At 43.0% G+C, this 19474-nt stretch overlaps 7 non-coding genes and 2 pseudogenes across 7 annotated transcripts; all 9 read right to left on the bottom strand.

The window, feature by feature from the left end:
• Window positions 1-218: 218 nt before the first annotated feature.
• On the bottom strand, window positions 219-409 carry LOC141240043 (U2 spliceosomal RNA). Its single transcript, XR_012305362.1, has one exon. It is a non-coding gene; the product is annotated as a U2 spliceosomal RNA (small nuclear RNA).
• A 1118-nt stretch (window positions 410-1527) lies between these two features.
• LOC141239998 (U2 spliceosomal RNA) lies at window positions 1528-1718 on the bottom strand. Its single transcript, XR_012305319.1, has one exon. It is a non-coding gene; the product is annotated as a U2 spliceosomal RNA (small nuclear RNA).
• Window positions 1719-2833: 1115 nt separating this feature from the next.
• Window positions 2834-3024, bottom strand: LOC141240009 (U2 spliceosomal RNA). Its single transcript, XR_012305330.1, has one exon. It is a non-coding gene; the product is annotated as a U2 spliceosomal RNA (small nuclear RNA).
• Window positions 3025-4139: 1115 nt separating this feature from the next.
• On the bottom strand, window positions 4140-4330 carry LOC141240021 (U2 spliceosomal RNA). The gene has a single exon (XR_012305341.1). It is a non-coding gene; the product is annotated as a U2 spliceosomal RNA (small nuclear RNA).
• A 1115-nt stretch (window positions 4331-5445) lies between these two features.
• LOC141240054 (U2 spliceosomal RNA) lies at window positions 5446-5623 on the bottom strand (annotated as a pseudogene).
• Window positions 5624-11756: 6133 nt separating this feature from the next.
• On the bottom strand, window positions 11757-11947 carry LOC141240032 (U2 spliceosomal RNA). The gene has a single exon (XR_012305352.1). It is a non-coding gene; the product is annotated as a U2 spliceosomal RNA (small nuclear RNA).
• Window positions 11948-13062: 1115 nt separating this feature from the next.
• On the bottom strand, window positions 13063-13253 carry LOC141240044 (U2 spliceosomal RNA). Its single transcript, XR_012305363.1, has one exon. It is a non-coding gene; the product is annotated as a U2 spliceosomal RNA (small nuclear RNA).
• A 1115-nt stretch (window positions 13254-14368) lies between these two features.
• Window positions 14369-14559, bottom strand: LOC141240056 (U2 spliceosomal RNA). Its single transcript, XR_012305373.1, has one exon. It is a non-coding gene; the product is annotated as a U2 spliceosomal RNA (small nuclear RNA).
• A 1115-nt stretch (window positions 14560-15674) lies between these two features.
• LOC141240062 (U2 spliceosomal RNA) lies at window positions 15675-15877 on the bottom strand (annotated as a pseudogene).
• Window positions 15878-19474: the final 3597 nt, after the last annotated feature.

Below are 19474 nucleotides of genomic sequence, written 5' to 3' on the forward strand. Positions count from 1 at the left end.
AGATAGCATTGCATCACATTACATGGCAATGCAATGCACAGTTGCTGAAGTTGAACCAAAATGAGCTTGTAATCTGGCTTCTGCAACTTTGAACATGAAAAATCCAATGAGGAGAAGAAAAGCAAAGCCAAAGAGTCCATCCCAAAATCCGACAAACAAGCAAAATGAACAAAAAACATTGAATTCAATTCTTTCTGATTTTAGAAACTGCATTAAAGAAGGGGTGCACCGGTCCTGGAGATACTGCAATACCAGGTCAATGCGTGGAGTGGACAGAGCAAGCTCTTTTTCCATCTACCTGTTCTAAAAATCCATTTAATATATGGTCCCCAGATAGGGGACGTATCAGATATTCAACTGATAAGAACAGATACTACACTTGATCTTAGCCAAAAGGCCGAGAAGCGATAACCAGAATTGGTTTCAAACTACGGAGCCACTCAAGGATCCTGAAAAGTCCATTTGTGGAGATGAGCTCCTGGACTCCCGTTAAGAAGACATGTTGTCAACCTCTAGATCCCTTACATGCCTGCACTTTTCGGCTTGCTGCTGCTGCAATCCACGCGTTTTAGATCTGCATAACTCCACCTCTTTAAACACAGCACCTTCACCCCCTGCTGTTCCCACCCGCCTCAACACCGTTGGAAGGGAGGAGAACCAATTAAGGCGGGGGGTGGGGTGGAACGAGCAGCTGTCTACCCTGAGCAGGAGGGCTCCTGATTACATACCTCTCCTGCTGCTGCTGCTGCTGCTGGCTGTCCAGCAGCAGACTGAAGGTGGCTGCTGCTGTGCACAGGTATATAAAGGCTCAGAGCCTATTATGACATGCGCAGCCAGCGTTCCATTGCCACATTCCATCTACTGCAGGCAGGATACCTGGCTGGCTGAATGTCGCTGAGAAGCTCACAGAGACCGCCATAAGCAACAGTTTAACAGAATGCCACAGACTAATCAACCAAACTTTTTGGGTTGGGTTCTCTTTTATAGTCTGTAGGCATTAAATGAAAGAAGTCAGTGTTCCAGCAGAAGGAGACAACGTTTCAGAAAAGGCATTGTAGCAAACCAAAAAAGAAATTTTAAGCGCAGCAGAGTAACCAGCGCACATACCTGTTAGCTCAGGTGAGTTTAAAAGGCTGCTGTTGATAACAAGGGCATTTGCTAAATAGATGGTGTTTGTGCAACAATATACTGAAAGGTCAATTATATTGTGCAGCTTATCTCACCACCTGTAGTTATTTAGGTGAAAGCTCCAAAATGCTTGCCTAATATGTCTGTTTATCCAAAAGGAAGTAAAAAGGGAGAGCTAGAAAGATAGCATTGCATCACATTACATGGCAATGCAATGCACAGTTGCTGAAGTTGAACCAAAATGAGCTTGTAATCTGGCTTCTGCAACTTTGAACATGAAAAATCCAATGAGGAGAAGAAAAGCAAAGCCAAAGAATCCATCCCAAAATCCGACAAACAAGCAAAATGAACAAAAAACATTGAATTCAATTCTTTCTGATTTTAGAAACTGCATTAAAGAAGGGGTGCACCGGTCCTGGAGATACTGCAATACCAGGTCAATGCGTGGAGTGGACAGAGCAAGCTCTTTTTCCATCTCCCTGTTCTAAAAATCCATTTAATATATGGTCCCCAGATAGGGGACGTATCAGATATTAAACTGATAAGAACAGATACTACACTTGATCTTAGCCAAAAGGCCGAGAAGCGATAACCAGAATTGGTTTCAAACTACGGAGCCACCCAAGGATCCTGAAAAGTCCATTTGTGGAGATGAGCTCCTGGACTCCCGTTAAGAAGACATGTTGTCAACCTCTAGATCCCTTACATGCCTGCACTTTTCGGCTTGCTGCTGCTGCAATCCACGCGTTTTAGATCTGCATAACTCCACCTCTTTAAACACAGCACCTTCACCCCCTGCTGTTCCCACCCGCCTCAACACCGTTGGAAGGGAGGAGAACCAATTAAGGCGGGGGGTGGGGTGGAACGAGCAGCTGTCTACCCTTAGCAGGAGGGCTCCTGATTACATACCTCTCCTGCTGCTGCTGCTGCTGGCTGTCCAGCAGCAGACTGAAGGTGGCTGCTGCTGTGCACAGGTATATAAAGGCTCAGAGCCTATTATGACACGCGCAGCCAGCGTTCCATTGCCACATTCCATCTACTGCAGGCAGGATACCTGGCTGGCTGAATGTCGCTGAGAAGCTCACAGAGACCGCCATAAGCAACAGTTTAACAGAATGCCACAGACTAATCAACCAAACTTTTTGGGTTGGGTTCTCTTTTATAGTCTGCAGGCATTAAATGAAAGAAGTCAGTGTTCCAGCAGAAGGAGACAACGTTTCAGAAAAGGCATTGTAGCAAACCAAAAAAGAAATTTTAAGCGCAGCAGAGTAACCAGCGCACATACCTGTTAGCTCAGGTGAGTTTAAAAGGCTGCTGTTGATAACAAGGGCATTTGCTAAATAGATGGTGTGTGTGCAACAATATACTGAAAGGTCCATTATATTGTGCAGCTTATCTCACCACCTGTAGTTATTTAGGTGAAAGCTCCAAAATGCTTGCCTAATATGTCTGTTTATCCAAAAGGAAGTAAAAAGGGAGAGCTAGAAAGATAGCATTGCATCACATTACATGGCAATGCAATGCACAGTTGCTGAAGTTGAACCAAAATGAGCTTGTAATCTGGCTTCTGCAACTTTGAACATGAAAAATCCAATGAGGAGAAGAAAAGCAAAGCCAAAGAGTCCATCCCAAAATCCGACAAACAAGCAAAATGAACAAAAAACATTGAATTCAATTCTTTCTGATTTTAGAAACTGCATTAAAGAAGGGGTGCACCGGTCCTGGAGATACTGCAATACCAGGTCAATGCGTGGAGTGGACAGAGCAAGCTCTTTTTCCATCTCCCTGTTCTAAAAATCCATTTAATATATGGTCCCCAGATAGGGGACGTATCAGATATTAAACTGATAAGAACAGATACTACACTTGATCTTAGCCAAAAGGCCGAGAAGCGATAACCAGAATTGGTTTCAAACTACGGAGCCACCCAAGGATCCTGAAAAGTCCATTTGTGGAGATGAGCTCCTGGACTCCCGTTAAGAAGACATGTTGTCAACCTCTAGATCCCTTACATGCCTGCACTTTTCGGCTTGCTGCTGCTGCAATCCACGCGTTTTAGATCTGCATAACTCCACCTCTTTAAACACAGCACCTTCACCCCCTGCTGTTCCCACCCGCCTCAACACCGTTGGAAGGGAAGAGAACCAATTAAGGCGGGGGGTGGGGTGGAACGAGCAGCTGTCTACCCTTAGCAGGAGGGCTCCTGATTACATACCTCTCCTGCTGCTGCTGCTGCTGGCTGTCCAGCAGCAGACTGAAGGTGGCTGCTGCTGTGCACAGGTATATAAAGGCTCAGAGCCTATTATGACACGCGCAGCCAGCGTTCCATTGCCACATTCCATCTACTGCAGGCAGGATACCTGGCTGGCTGAATGTCGCTGAGAAGCTCACAGAGACCGCCATAAGCAACAGTTTAACAGAATGCCACAGACTAATCAGCCAAACTTTTTGGGTTGGGTTCTCTTTTATAGTCTGCAGGCATTAAATGAAAGAAGTCAGTGTTCCAGCAGAAGGAGACAACGTTTCAGAAAAGGCATTGTAGCAAACCAAAAAAGAAATTTTAAGCGCAGCAGAGTAACCAGCGCACATACCTGTTAGCTCAGGTGAGTTTAAAAGGCTGCTGTTGATAACAAGGGCATTTGCTAAATAGATGGTGTGTGTGCAACAATATACTGAAAGGTCAATTATATTGTGCAGCTTATCTCACCACCTGTAGTTATTTAGGTGAAAGCTCCAAAATGCTTGCCTAATATGTCTGTTTATCCAAAAGGAAGTAAAAAGGGAGAGCTAGAAAGATAGCATTGCATCACATTACATGGCAATGCAATGCACAGTTGCTGAAGTTGAACCAAAATGAGCTTGTAATCTGGCTTCTGCAACTTTGAACATGAAAAATCCAATGAGGAGAAGAAAAGCAAAACCAAAGAGTCCATCCCAAAATCCGACAAACAAGCAAAATGAACAAAAAACATTGAATTCAATTCTTTCTGATTTTAGAAACTGCATTAAAGAAGGGGTGCACCGGTCCTGGAGATACTGCAATACCAGGTCAATGCGTGGAGTGGACAGAGCAAGCTCTTTTTCCATCTCCCTGTTCTAAAAATCCATTTAATATATGGTCCCCAGATAGGGGACGTATCAGATATTAAACTGATAAGAACAGATACTACACTTGATCTTAGCCAAAAGGCCGAGAAGCGATAACCAGAATTGGTTTCAAACTACGGAGCCACCCAAGGATCCTGAAAAGTCCATTTGTGGAGATGAGCTCCTGGACTCCCGTTAAGAAGACATGTTGTCAACCTCTAGATCCCTTACATGCCTGCACTTTTCGGCTTGCTGCTGCTGCAATCCACGCGTTTTAGATCTGCATAACTCCACCTCTTTAAACACAGCACCTTCACCCCCTGCTGTTCCCACCCGCCTCAACACCGTTGGAAGGGAGGAGAACCAATTAAGGCGGGGGGTGGGGTGGAATGAGCAGCTGTCTACCCTTAGCAGGAGGGCTCCTGATTACATACCTCTCCTGCTGCTGCTGCTGCTGGCTGTCCAGCAGCAGACTGAAGGTGGCTGCTGCTGTGCACAGGTATATAAAGGCTCAGAGCCTATTATGACACGCGCAGCCAGCGTTCCATTGCCACATTCCATCTACTGCAGGCAGGATACCTGGCTGGCTGAATGTCGCTGAGAAGCTCACAGAGACCGCCATAAGCAACAGTTTAACAGAATGCCACAGACTAATCAACCAAACTTTTTGGGTTGGGTTCTCTTTTATAGTCTGCAGGCATTAAATGAAAGAAGTCAGTGTTCCAGCAGAAGGAGACAACGTTTCAGAAAAGGCATTGTAGCAAACCAAAAAAGAAATTTTAAGCGCAGCAGAGTAACCAGCGCACATACCTGTTAGCTCAGGTGAGTTTAAAAGGCTGCTGTTGATAACAAGGGCATTTGCTAAATAGATGGTGTGTGTGCAACAATATACTGAAAGGTCAATTATATTGTGCAGCTTATCTCACCACCTGTAGTTATTTAGGTGAAAGCTCCAAAATGCTTGCCTAATATGTCTGTTTATCCAAAAGGAAGTAAAAAGGGAGAGCTAGAAAGATAGCATTGCATCACATTACATGGCAATGCAATGCACAGTTGCTGAAGTTGAACCAAAATGAGCTTGTAATCTGGCTTCTGCAACTTTGAACATGAAAAATCCAATGAGGAGAAGAAAAGCAAAGCCAAAGAGTCCATCCCAAAATCCGACAAACAAGCAAAATGAACAAAAAACATTGAATTCAATTCTTTCTGATTTTAGAAACTGCATTAAAGAAGGGGTGCACCGGTCCTGGAGATACTGCAATACCAGGTCAATGCGTGGAGTGGACAGAGCAAGCTCTTTTTCCATCTCCCTGTTCTAAAAATCCATTTAATATATGGTCCCCAGATAGGGGACGTATCAGATATTAAACTGATAAGAACAGATTTTTTTTTTTTTTTTTAAAACCATTCAGTTTAGTTTTTTAGCAAACAGTATGAATTTCTCCAAAATTTGCTACTTAAAACTTCTCATCATCATGGTTCTATTTATTTAGCAGTAGTATAAGACGAAATATAATCACAAGGGAACATCCTTTACGTAACACAAATGCAGAAACTTCAAGGAATCACAAAGAAAAAAATCACTGGTATTTGATAAGGTAATGCCACTTTTTAAATTTCCAAATCCCTTCGGCATCTGTGCCACCACCGCCTCTGCTGTCCAACTTATATATCAGGTATAGTCTTGAAAGAATAAGTCTAACACATTCATTCACTGATAAAGATTTCCTTTTGAAAAGTCCAAGGTTCCTTGCATCCCACAAACTCTCCATCACACAAGCCATTATCAACCATAAAATTCTATCTTTAGACCGACTACACGCACCAATTCCAAACATCGCCACACGCCAATCCACAAAATTCACGCCTGCTAAACCCTTACACAATCCACCTACACACTTCCACACACTGTACGCGTACTCACAATCCCACATAACATGCCTGACAGTCTCACAACCACCACATCCCACTCTCGGACACACATCTGTTCTTATCAACTCTCTTTTCTTCTGCACTTCTCTCACAGGTAAAATATTATGTAAAGTCATCCACACAACATCCTTCTGTTTGTTTGACATCCCATACGTATCTAACTTCTTCCATGCATCTGAAACCTCATTCCCTCTCAGCCCAACAATATTACACTCTACCTCATTTGCACTCATTCTTTTCACCACATTCTTGGTCATTCTAAAATCATTCATTCCCACACTCAACAAATCATGCTTTCTCACAAATTTCTCAATCACCTCATACCAAACAGGACACTTAAAGGCCACAGGCACACTCGCATCTCTCTTCCTCCAGCATAACCCATACAACATCCATCCAGCAGAATAATTAGCCATAAAAGCACCTTTATTGCCTTTACCCAGCAAAATAACCACAGTCTTAATATAATTAAGGCCTAAAAAAACTTCAATATTGGGAAAGGCCAGCCCACCATGCTGACAAGCCTTAAAAAGGCTCTCCCGCTTCAACTTCTCCATCTTACTACACCACAGGAATGTGAATACCAACTTCTCTATTCTCTTAATTTTCCTGTAAGGAGAAGGAAAAACAGTCGCCACATAAAGCAGGATAGGGAGAATCACTGCTTTGATAATTAACACCTTACCACGCAGAGTCAATTCTCTCATTCGCCAAAAATTCAATTTACGTTCAACCCGCATACCACACTCTTCCCAACTTTCATTCCCTTTTAAGTCATCATTAAATAATACGCCCAAAATCTTGATTGCACCCTCTTCACACTTTACACCATCCATACGAATACTACTATCTCCAAAACATTTAAAACTACATTTATTCCAATTTACCCTAAAACCAGACGCACCAACAAAAAAATCCAAAAGCAATTTAATTCTACTCAAAGAAGCCATACTTTCACTCACAACCACAACATCATCCATATAACCTAACACTTTCACATGCTTACCACCACTACCAGGCACCAACAAACCTCTCATCATTTTATCCCGTCTAATCAAACATAACAATGGTTCTATTACACATACAAATAAGACGGGGGACATAGGACACCCCTGCCTTACTCCTGACCTAATCTTCACTTTGTCACACAGCCACCCATTAACCAAGAACTCACTTGACACACAATCATACAATGATTTTACACAATTCACAAATTCTCTAGGAAACCCCATTCTTTCCAGTACTTTAAACAAAAACACATGCGAAACCCTGTCAAACGCCTTCTCAAAATCAATAGCTAAAGTCATACATTTCTGCTTTCTATCCTTGCAATCCCCAATCATATCTCTCAACAATAACAAGTTATCACTCATACTTCTTCCAGGCACTGCACATACTTGGTCCTCCTCCACAACACTACCAATCACTTCACGCATACGATTTGCCAGTAACTTACTGTAGACCTTATAATCCGAATTCAGCAGTGTTATTGGTCTCCAGTTTTCCAAACGTTTCCTCTCACCCTTTTTATACACAAGCACAACCACTCCTTCTTTCATTGATTCACACAACCTACCATTCACCCACATATACTTACATACCTCAGTCAAATCTGTTCCCAAAACTTCCCATGCTTTCACATACAACTCTACAGGTATACCATCTTTCCCAGGAGTCTTACTCTTTTTAGCACTCCACACCACATTCTTCACTTCATCCAGAACTACATCCTCACACAATAGATCACGCTCCTCAGAATCAAGTTTTTTCTCCACACCATTCAGAACATATGACACAAGCCCAGAGTCAATCCATTTCTCATCATACAACTTGCTATAAAACCTATTCACTTCTTTCAGCACATCCTCACCCATACAGTTGGTTCCACTTTCATTCACAACTTCATTCATATCAGTCTTCCTACCATTCATTTTTTTAAAAAAGAACCTCGTACACTTCTCATTTTTCTCCAGGTGCTCAATTTTAGTACGATATATAATTTCCTTTCCTTTCTCATCCAACACACGCTTCAATTCATTCTTAGCCTCAGTAAGTTGATCAGACATCTCCAAACCACTTGCAACACACTTTCTCAACCAGTCAATCCGTCTATTAAGGTCATTAAACCTATTCCTATATCTGGCAGCTTTTCTATAGCCCCACTTTTTGAAGAAAGTTTTAAATTGCACTTTCACCCAGTCCCACCAGTCAAGAACACACACAAAATCCTTCTTACGCATTCTCCATCTTTCATACTTTACATTAAACTCATTCATCACCTCATCATCCTCTAACAGCCTTGCATTCAACTTCCATACCCCACCGCCATACACTTGGTCACCATTCGCACAAAACACGCCTCTCAAACATTCATGGTCCGAAAAAGGTACCTTTTGTTGAGAAAAATCCAAACATACCATATTTTTAGAAAATAACATTAAATCAATTCTGGAATGAATCTCACCACGGTCAGCATGGTATGTCGGCGGTGGTGGCATGCCAAGAACAACAACTGCTGCATCTAAAAAGGAAAAATCACAAATTAAATGGGACAATTTCTTTCCTGTTATGTCACACTTTCCTTCTGTGACACAATTAACGTCCCCAACAAAAATAGTGGGAGATTTCCCTGGAAGAAAAAAACTTAATTTTTCAAGAAGAGCAAGCCGCTCTTCCTTCCCTGTAGGGCAATATAAATTAATAATTCTGACCCGCCACCCTCTATAACTCAAAAATGCAATTAAACATCGGCCCACCTCCACCACAATATAACTATCAATAGAGATTTCTTTATTCCCAACTAATATCCCCACCCCATCATTTTTATTATGATTAGACCCTGACCAGATATGCTGTCCGTAAGGCCAGTCTTTGTCACAAGGAGCATCCTGAATCCCACACTCCTGAAGGCAAAAAACATCAGCACCTAAATGTTTCAGGTAGTCCAGAACAGTTGTTCTTCTGATTTTAGATCTGATCTGCCTTACATTTAGGGACACTACATCCCAACCAGATTGGCAAGACATTAATTAATGAAAAGAAATACATGACTCAATGTTGATCACACCATACTCATCCATTATCATCAGACTGGGAAAGCACCCCAAAGGTGTTGATGCTCTCAGGGATGCCAAGGTAAGGAGCATCAGGGGAGAAGACATCCTGCGGGTAAATGCGGTCACTTGCAGGACTGTCGCACCCTCCGCTGGCAGGTGAGTACTCTCGTCTGGGTTTTTTATTGGCCAGTTCAGGAGTATCATCATCATCAAAAGACCTCCCAGAAGTAAAGTCTCCTTGGCCACCATCCCTGGCCACCTCTTCGTCTGTAGCACCCCAGGACAATGCAGGGGTTCGAGCTAGAGACACATCCATGTCACCCTCACCACATATTTCGGACTGATGAGGGAGGTCCACATCCAACTCGGAGATCTCCATACCTGGCCCAGCAGGGGCCGGAGGGTCCAACAGGTTCTGGGCCTCACCCACCAGATCTTCAACCTCAGGGGGCTCCGTCTCAGCATTGATCTCTGCAGTAGTCACCTGTGGGGTAACAGCAGGGACAGTAGGCTTACCTTTGGTCACTTCGGAGAAGGACCTAGGCTTGACTTTAGCCTTACAATCCCGAATCACATGTCCTTCCTCCCCGCAGGCATCACATACCACCGGGTTGGAACAATCCTTCGCCAGATGACCGTACTTGTTGCACTTTCTACAGTTTGGCAATTGCTTGCAGAAATCCTGGATATGCCCGAACATGTTGCATCTCCTGCAGAACAATGGCGCCTCGGGAAAAAACAGATATCCAGAGTCTCTTCCAATTGTAAAGTTCAGGGGAGGATAGTGAATACCTCCAGGACCATGAGGGTCTATCCCAAACCTCACAAAGTATTTATACTTCCCAGTCCACAGCCCTTCTCCATTTAAGATTTTATGGGAGAATTGCACAAAAATGCAGTGTCTTCTCAGGAATGCAGTGATATCATCCCGGGAGATAAAGGGGTTGTGCATGAATATTACCACCGGGATATCCCCCTTAGAGTAGAGTACAGTGAAGATAAGTCCATCCAGCTGAGGGTGCTCTGAAAGGACTTGAAGAGTTTTGAAAAGGTTTTGGCAAGCCGCCATAGAAGAAAGCACCAAGACGTACCTATGCTCCCTTCTGAACTCCTGCAAACAGATGATCTCCGACTTCTGGATCTTCAGGATTTCATAGAAAATGGCGTTGACCAGGTATGACAACGAGAAATGGTCCTTCTTCTCCTCAGAGACGTCGATACGGAAAGCATTCTTGACCCGGGGATCCCCGGTCCCAGCAAAACGAAGCTTGACACCCATGGTCGCTTCAGGAATCGCCTTCTCGTTTCCTCCTCACTCTCCCCCTATAGCAGCATCCAGCTTAAGCCACCGAAGTGGCGATGCTGGAAGGCCGAGGGCTAGTACACAAGGAACCTCTTGTCCAAACACTAGGTCTGAGCCAAAAGGCCGAGAAGCGATAACCAGAATTGGTTTCAAACTACGGAGCCACCCAAGGATCCTGAAAAGTCCATTTGTGGAGATGAGCTCCTGGACTCCCGATAAGAAGACATGTTGTCAACCTCTAAATCCCTTACATGCCTGCACTTTTCGGCTTGCTGCTGCTGCAATCCACGCGTTTTAGATCTGCATAACTCCACCTCTTTAAACACAGCACCTTCACCCCCTGCTGTTCCCACCCGCCTCAACACCGTTGGAAGGGAGGAGAACCAATTAAGGCGGGGGGTGGGGTGGAACGAGCAGCTGTCTACCCTTAGCAGGAGGGCTCCTGATTACATACCTCTCCTGCTGCTGCTGCTGCTGGCTGTCCAGCAGCAGACTGAAGGTGGCTGCTGCTGTGCACAGGTATATAAAGGCTCAGAGCCTATTATGACACGCGCAGCCAGCGTTCCATTGCCACATTCCATCTACTGCAGGCAGGATACCTGGCTGGCTGAATGTCGCTGAGAAGCTCACAGAGACCGCCATAAGCAACAGTTTAACAGAATGCCACAGACTAATCAACCAAACTTTTTGGGTTGGGTTCTCTTTTATAGTCTGCAGGCATTAAATGAAAGAAGTCAGTGTTCCAGCAGAAGGAGACAACGTTTCAGAAAAGGCATTGTAGCAAACCAAAAAAGAAATTTTAAGCGCAGCAGAGTAACCAGCGCACATACCTGTTAGCTCAGGTGAGTTTAAAAGGCTGCTGTTGATAACAAGGGCATTTGCTAAATAGATGGTGTGTGTGCAACAATATACTGAAAGGTCAATTATATTGTGCAGCTTATCTCACCACCTGTAGTTATTTAGGTGAAAGCTCCAAAATGCTTGCCTAATATGTCTGTTTATCCAAAAGGAAGTAAAAAGGGAGAGCTAGAAAGATAGCATTGCATCACATTACATGGCAATGCAATGCACAGTTGCTGAAGTTGAACCAAAATGAGCTTGTAATCTGGCTTCTGCAACTTTGAACATGAAAAATCCAATGAGGAGAAGAAAAGCAAAGCCAAAGAGTCCATCCCAAAATCCGACAAACAAGCAAAATGAACAAAAAACATTGAATTCAATTCTTTCTGATTTTAGAAACTGCATTAAAGAAGGGGTGCACCGGTCCTGGAGATACTGCAATACCAGGTCAATGCGTGGAGTGGACAGAGCAAGCTCTTTTTCCATCTCCCTGTTCTAAAAATCCATTTAATATATGGTCCCCAGATAGGGGACGTATCAGATATTAAACTGATAAGAACAGATACTACACTTGATCTTAGCCAAAAGGCCGAGAAGCGATAACCAGAATTGGTTTCAAACTACGGAGCCACCCAAGGATCCTGAAAAGTCCATTTGTGGAGATGAGCTCCTGGACTCCCGTTAAGAAGACATGTTGTCAACCTCTAGATCCCTTACATGCCTGCACTTTTCGGCTTGCTGCTGCTGCAATCCACGCGTTTTAGATCTGCATAACTCCACCTCTTTAAACACAGCACCTTCACCCCCTGCTGTTCCCACCCGCCTCAACACCGTTGGAAGGGAGGAGAACCAATTAAGGCGGGGGGTGGGGTGGAACGAGCAGCTGTCTACCCTTAGCAGGAGGGCTCCTGATTACATACCTCTCCTGCTGCTGCTGCTGCTGGCTGTCCAGCAGCAGACTGAAGGTGGCTGCTGCTGTGCACAGGTATATAAAGGCTCAGAGCCTATTATGACACGCGCAGCCAGCGTTCCATTGCCACATTCCATCTACTGCAGGCAGGATACCTGGCTGGCTGAATGTCGCTGAGAAGCTCACAGAGACCGCCATAAGCAACAGTTTAACAGAATGCCACAGACTAATCAACCAAACTTTTTGGGTTGGGTTCTCTTTTATAGTCTGCAGGCATTAAATGAAAGAAGTCAGTGTTCCAGCAGAAGGAGACAACGTTTCAGAAAAGGCATTGTAGCAAACCAAAAAAGAAATTTTAAGCGCAGCAGAGTAACCAGCGCACATACCTGTTAGCTCAGGTGAGTTTAAAAGGCTGCTGTTGATAACAAGGGCATTTGCTAAATAGATGGTGTGTGTGCAACAATATACTGAAAGGTCAATTATATTGTGCAGCTTATCTCACCACCTGTAGTTATTTAGGTGAAAGCTCCAAAATGCTTGCCTAATATGTCTGTTTATCCAAAAGGAAGTAAAAAGGGAGAGCTAGAAAGATAGCATTGCATCACATTACATGGCAATGCAATGCACAGTTGCTGAAGTTGAACCAAAATGAGCTTGTAATCTGGCTTCTGCAACTTTGAACATGAAAAATCCAATGAGGAGAAGAAAAGCAAAGCCAAAGAGTCCATCCCAAAATCCGACAAACAAGCAAAATGAACAAAAAACATTGAATTCAATTCTTTCTGATTTTAGAAACTGCATTAAAGAAGGGGTGCACCGGTCCTGGAGATACTGCAATACCAGGTCAATGCGTGGAGTGGACAGAGCAAGCTCTTTTTCCATCTCCCTGTTCTAAAAATCCATTTAATATATGGTCCCCAGATAGGGGACGTATCAGATATTAAACTGATAAGAACAGATACTACACTTGATCTTAGCCAAAAGGCCGAGAAGCGATAACCAGAATTGGTTTCAAACTACGGAGCCACCCAAGGATCCTGAAAAGTCCATTTGTGGAGATGAGCTCCTGGACTCCCGTTAAGAAGACATGTTGTCAACCTCTAGATCCCTTACATGCCTGCACTTTTCGGCTTGCTGCTGCTGCAATCCACGCGTTTTAGATCTGCATAACTCCACCTCTTTAAACACAGCACCTTCACCCCCTGCTGTTCCCACCCGCCTCAACACCGTTGGAAGGGAGGAGAACCAATTAAGGCGGGGGGTGGGGTGGAACGAGCAGCTGTCTACCCTTAGCAGGAGGGCTCCTGATTACATACCTCTCCTGCTGCTGCTGCTGCTGGCTGTCCAGCAGCAGACTGAAGGTGGCTGCTGCTGTGCACAGGTATATAAAGGCTCAGAGCCTATTATGACACGCGCAGCCAGCGTTCCATTGCCACATTCCATCTACTGCAGGCAGGATACCTGGCTGGCTGATTGTCGCTGAGAAGCTCACAGAGACCGCCATAAGCAACAGTTTAACAGAATGCCACAGACTAATCAACCAAACTTTTTGGGTTGGGTTCTCTTTTATAGTCTGCAGGCATTAAATGAAAGAAGTCAGTGTTCCTGCAGAAGGAGACAACGTTTCAGAAAAGGCATTGTAGCAAACCAAAAAAGAAATTTTAAGCGCAGCAGAGTAACCAGCGCACATACCTGTTAGCTCAGGTGAGTTTAAAAGGCTGCTGTTGATAACAAGGGCATTTGCTAAATAGATGGTGTGTGTGCAACAATATACTGAAAGGTCAATTATATTGTGCAGCTTATCTCACCACCTGTAGTTATTTAGGTGAAAGCTCCAAAATGCTTGCCTAATATGTCTGTTTATCCAAAAGGAAGTAAAAAGGGAGAGCTAGAAAGATAGCATTGCATCACATTACATGGCAATGCAATGCACAGTTGCTGAAGTTGAACCAAAATGAGCTTGTAATCTGGCTTCTGCAACTTTGAACATGAAAAATCCAATGAGGAGAAGAAAAGCAAAGCCAAAGAGTCCATCCCAAAATCCGACAAACAAGCAAAATGAACAAAAAACATTGAATTCAATTCTTTCTGATTTTAGAAACTGCATTAAAGAAGGGGTGCACCGGTCCTGGAGATACTGCAATACCAGGTCAATGCGTGGAGTGGACAGAGCAAGCTCTTTTTCCATCTCCCTGTTCTAAAAATCCATTTAATATATGGTCCCCAGATAGGGGACGTATCAGATATTAAACTGATAAGAACAGATACTACACTTGATCTTAGCCAAAAGGCCGAGAAGCGATAACCAGAATTGGTTTCAAACTACGGAGCCACCCAAGGATCCTGAAAAGTCCATTTGTGGAGATGAGCTCCTGGACTCCCGTTAAGAAGACATGTTGTCAACCTCTAGATCCCTTACATGCCTGCACTTTTCGGCTTGCTGCTGCTGCAATCCACGCGTTTTAGATCTGCATAACTCCACCTCTTTAAACACAGCACCTTCACCCCCTGCTGTTCCCACCCGCCTCAACACCGTTGGAAGGGAGGAGAACCAATTAAGGCGGGGGGTGGGGTGGAACGAGCAGCTGTCTACCCTTAGCAGGAGGGCTCCTGATTACATACCTCTCCTGCTGCTGCTGCTGCTGGCTGTCCAGCAGCAGACTGAAGGTGGCTGCTGCTGTGCACAGGTATATAAAGGCTCAGAGCCTATTATGACACGCGCAGCCAGCGTTCCATTGCCACATTCCATCTACTGCAGGCAGGATACCTGGCTGGCTGAATGTCGCTGAGAAGCTCACAGAGACCGCCATAAGCAACAGTTTAACAGAATGCCACAGACAAATCAACCAAACTTTTTGGGTTGGGTTCTCTTTTATAGTCTGCAGGCATTAAATGAAAGAAGTCAGTGTTCCAGCAGAAGGAGACAACGTTTCAGAAAAGGCATTGTAGCAAACCAAAAAAGAAATTTTAACCGCAGCAGAGTAACCAGCGCACATACCTGTTAGCTCAGGTGAGTTTAAAAGGCTGCTGTTGATAACAAGGGCATTTGCTAAATAGATGGTGTGTGTGCAACAATATACTGAAAGGTCAATTATATTGTGCAGCTTATCTCACCACCTGTAGTTATTTAGGTGAAAGCTCCAAAATGCTTGCCTAATATGTCTGTTTATCCAAAAGGAAGTAAAAAGGGAGAGCTAGAAAGATAGCATTGCATCACATTACATGGCAATGCAATGCACAGTTGCTGAAGTTGAACCAAAATGAGCTTGTAATCTGGCTTCTGCAACTTTGAACATGAAAAATCCAATGAGGAGAAGAAAAGCAGAGCCAAAGAGTCCATCCCCAAATCCGACAAACAAGCAAAATGAACAAAAAACATTGAATTCAATTCTTTCTGATTTTAGAAACTGCATTAAAGAAGGGGTGCACCGGTCCTGGAGATACTGCAATACCAGGTCAATGCGTGGAGTGGACAGAGCAAGCTCTTTTTCCATCTCCCTGTTCTAAAAATCCATTTAATATATGGTCCCCAGATAGGGGACGTATCAGATATTAAACTGATAAGAACAGATTTTTTTTTTTTTTTTTTTTTTTTTCTTTTTTCTCCTCAGACGAGGAAATTCCACAGTCTATGGAAACCAGACAAAGGAAAATTCCATCAAAACAGCTGCGTCAAATCCAATACGCAATTTGCTGTCCCCATCATCATCTGAAATATTTATTTCATATTTCAAAACAACAATAACAAAAATCAAGAGGTACTAACAATATATCTCCACTTTTTAACTTTCCATATTCCCTCCGCATCCACTTCCCCTCTCCTCTTTTTGTCCCATAGGAAACACACATACATCTTCCCCAAAATCACCTTCACACTATCCTTTACAGCAATTTCCTTCCTTTTAAACACATACACATTCCTCACATCCCATAACACTTCCTTTATACATGCAAGCATCAACCACAAGACTCTTTCCTTCGTCCCATCACATATTCCCAAACCAAACATAAACAACTCAAAAGACAACAAATTCACACCACACAATTCTTTACACAAAGGCCCCATTCTCCCAATCACATCTCTAGCATACTGGCAATTCCAAAAAACATGCAACACACTTTCCCTTCCACCACAGCCATTTCTTGGACACATTTCACTCCTCACCAAACCTCTATTCCTCTGAAACTCTCTCACAGGTAATACTCCATGTAAAGACTGCCACACAACTTCACTCTGTTTGTTGGTCATACCACTCATCCGCACTTTCTTCCAAACCTTCTGCACATCACCACCCCTAACCATATTTATTCCACATTCTACCTCTCTACATTCAATCATCCTATACACAGCCTTCTTATTCTCCAGCAATCTCACATCTGCATCACACAGTTCATACCTCACCAAAAACTTATAAACCCACACATACCATACAGGCACCTCAAAAGCAATCGGACATCGCAAATCCCTTTCTTGCCACTTTAAACGAAACAAATACGCTCCAAATAAATACCTACACATAGATGAAAACTTTCCATCCGCCCTAATCACTTTCAAAACAAACACAACGATATTCACACCAAAAAACACGTCCAAATTCGGAAAACCCAAACCACCTTTTTCCACTCTTTTAACCAAAATTTCTCTCCTAGCTCTCTCCATTTTCGAGTTCCACAAAAAAACAAATACAATTCTATTCAAGCTTCTCATACACATATATCCTGGTGGAAATACTACCGCAATATATAAAAATATTGGCAACACCACACTCTTAACAATTAAAATCTTCCCAAAAAAGGATAAACTCCTCAATTTCCAAAAATTCAACTTCTGCTCAACTTTTCCTTTCGCATCATCCCAACTTTCTTTCCCATCCAAACTCTCTGAAAACTTCACACCCAAAACTTTAATAGGTCCATTCACTACATTCACACCTACATCCCTACTTAAACTTCCGCCTCCAAAACCCTTACACTCACTCTTTTCCCAATTCACTTTAAACGCAGATGCACCACAAAAAATAGACACTAACAACTTCACCCGCCTCACCGAACATTCAGAATCACATAATACACACACGTCATCCATATAACCACTCACCTTCCATTCTTTTCCTCCACCTCCCGGCACTTGCACACCACGAATTACCTTATCTTTCCTCAGCATACACAACAATGGCTCAATTGCACAAATAAATGCTACAGGGGACAAAGGACACCCCTGTCGCACACCCGAAAACACATTCACTTTCCTACCCACATACCCATTCATTAAAACACAGCTATAAACACCCGCATACAAACTTCTCACTCGCCCAACAAAATCAGCCGGAAAACCCATTTTTAACAACACTCTGAACAAAAAACCATGCGACAACCTATCATAAGCCTTTTCAAAATCCAAACTTAACAAAAATACACTCTTCTTACGACCCATGCAATCCCATAGACAATCTCTTAACATACACACACACTCATGAATCCGCCTCCCAGGTACCGCACAACACTGCTCATCCCCAATCACACTCTCTATCACATCACGCATCCTATTAGCCATAAGTTTTGCATAGATTTTATAATCACAATTAAGTAACGTTATTGGCCTCCAATTCCTCAGACTTTTCAAATCCCCTTTCTTAGGAATTAACACAACCATACCTGCACGCATACTCTCAGCCACCTCCATGTTTCCCCACATATACTTACATACATCCACAAAGTCCTTACCAATCACACCCCACATCACACGATAAAATTCTACTCGGAGGCCATCCTCCCCCGGCGTCTTATTCAAAGCCATACTACACATAACCTTCCATACCTCATCACCAGTCACCTCACCCATCACTCTCTCTCTTTCTGCTTCACTCAACTTACTCTCTAACACACTCAAAACATCATTCTCCAAACATTCATCCCTCTGTTTCACTGCATACAGATCCTCATAAAACTTAGCCACCTCTTCACACATATCCTCTCCACTCACCTCACTTCCATCTGCTCCATACACCACGCTCATACTCTGTTTCTTTCCAAAAACTTTTTTAAAGAAAAACCGAGAACATTTCTCATCCTGCTCCATCTTATCAATCTTTGCCCTAAACACTATGCTTCTCCCTCTCTCCAACAAAAACTCACTAATCTCCTTTTTTACCTCTAAAATATCCTCCTCCACCTCAACTCCTCCTTCCCTTAACTTATACAAAACGCTCAACCGCGCGTTCAGTTTAACAAAACTCTCTCTTTTAATTGCTGCATACTTGTATCCTAAATTTTTAAAGAACATTTTTGTTTGTTTCTTCACCCAGTCCCACCACTCACAAACATTCCCAAACTCATTTTTATGCTTACACCATTCTTCATACCGCCTTTCATACTCCTTTCTCACATCTTCATTCTCTAACAGTTTAACATTTAACTTCCACAATCCTCTCCCAAACACTCCATCAACTTTTATATCCAACTCACACAACATACACACATGATCTGAAAAAAGAACGTTTTCCTGCCTATAATTAACAGAAACCATATTTTTAGAAATAAAACAATAATCCAATCTGGATTGTACCCTACCACTCTCAGAAAAGAAAGTGTTCAACAAAGGATTCATGTTACACACGCGCTGTATATCACACAACCCAAAATCATTCACTAACTCCAATAATGCTTTCCCAGACACATCCACATTCACTCTCCCCACATCACAGTTCATATCACCCACAATTACCACAGGTATTCTTCCTGGAACAAAAAGCTTAATTTTTTCAAATAAATTTTTGCGCTCATTTTTTTCAACTGGCGCATAAACATTAATAACACAAAACTTTACATTCTTGTATACAAAATTAGCAAGGATACATCTCCCCACCTCAATAACCAAATAATCACTCAAAACAACCTCCCTTCCTTTAACCAAAATACCCACACCATCATTCTTATTACATGCACTCCCTGACCACACAGACGCTCCATAAGACCATTCATCCCCTTTCACACCATCCACTACCCCACATTCTTGTAAACAAAAAATAGATGCATTTTGCATAGCTAAAAACTCAAAAATAGCAGCTCTTCTTACTTTACTTTTAAACACTCTTACGTTTTGGAACACTATGGTAAATCCCATAATACTTCTACTCCTTCACCAATTACACAAAGAAATAGCCTTTGGCCTAAACCAAAGCTCACAAGAGGACAAAAAGAAAAAACATTTACAATATT

Source organism: Phyllobates terribilis, unplaced genomic scaffold (assembly GCF_046119375.1).
Source record: "Phyllobates terribilis strain yellow unplaced genomic scaffold, ASM4611937v1 Scaffold_782__1_contigs__length_678473, whole genome shotgun sequence".
Classification (NCBI taxonomy): domain Eukaryota; kingdom Metazoa; phylum Chordata; class Amphibia; order Anura; family Dendrobatidae; genus Phyllobates; species Phyllobates terribilis.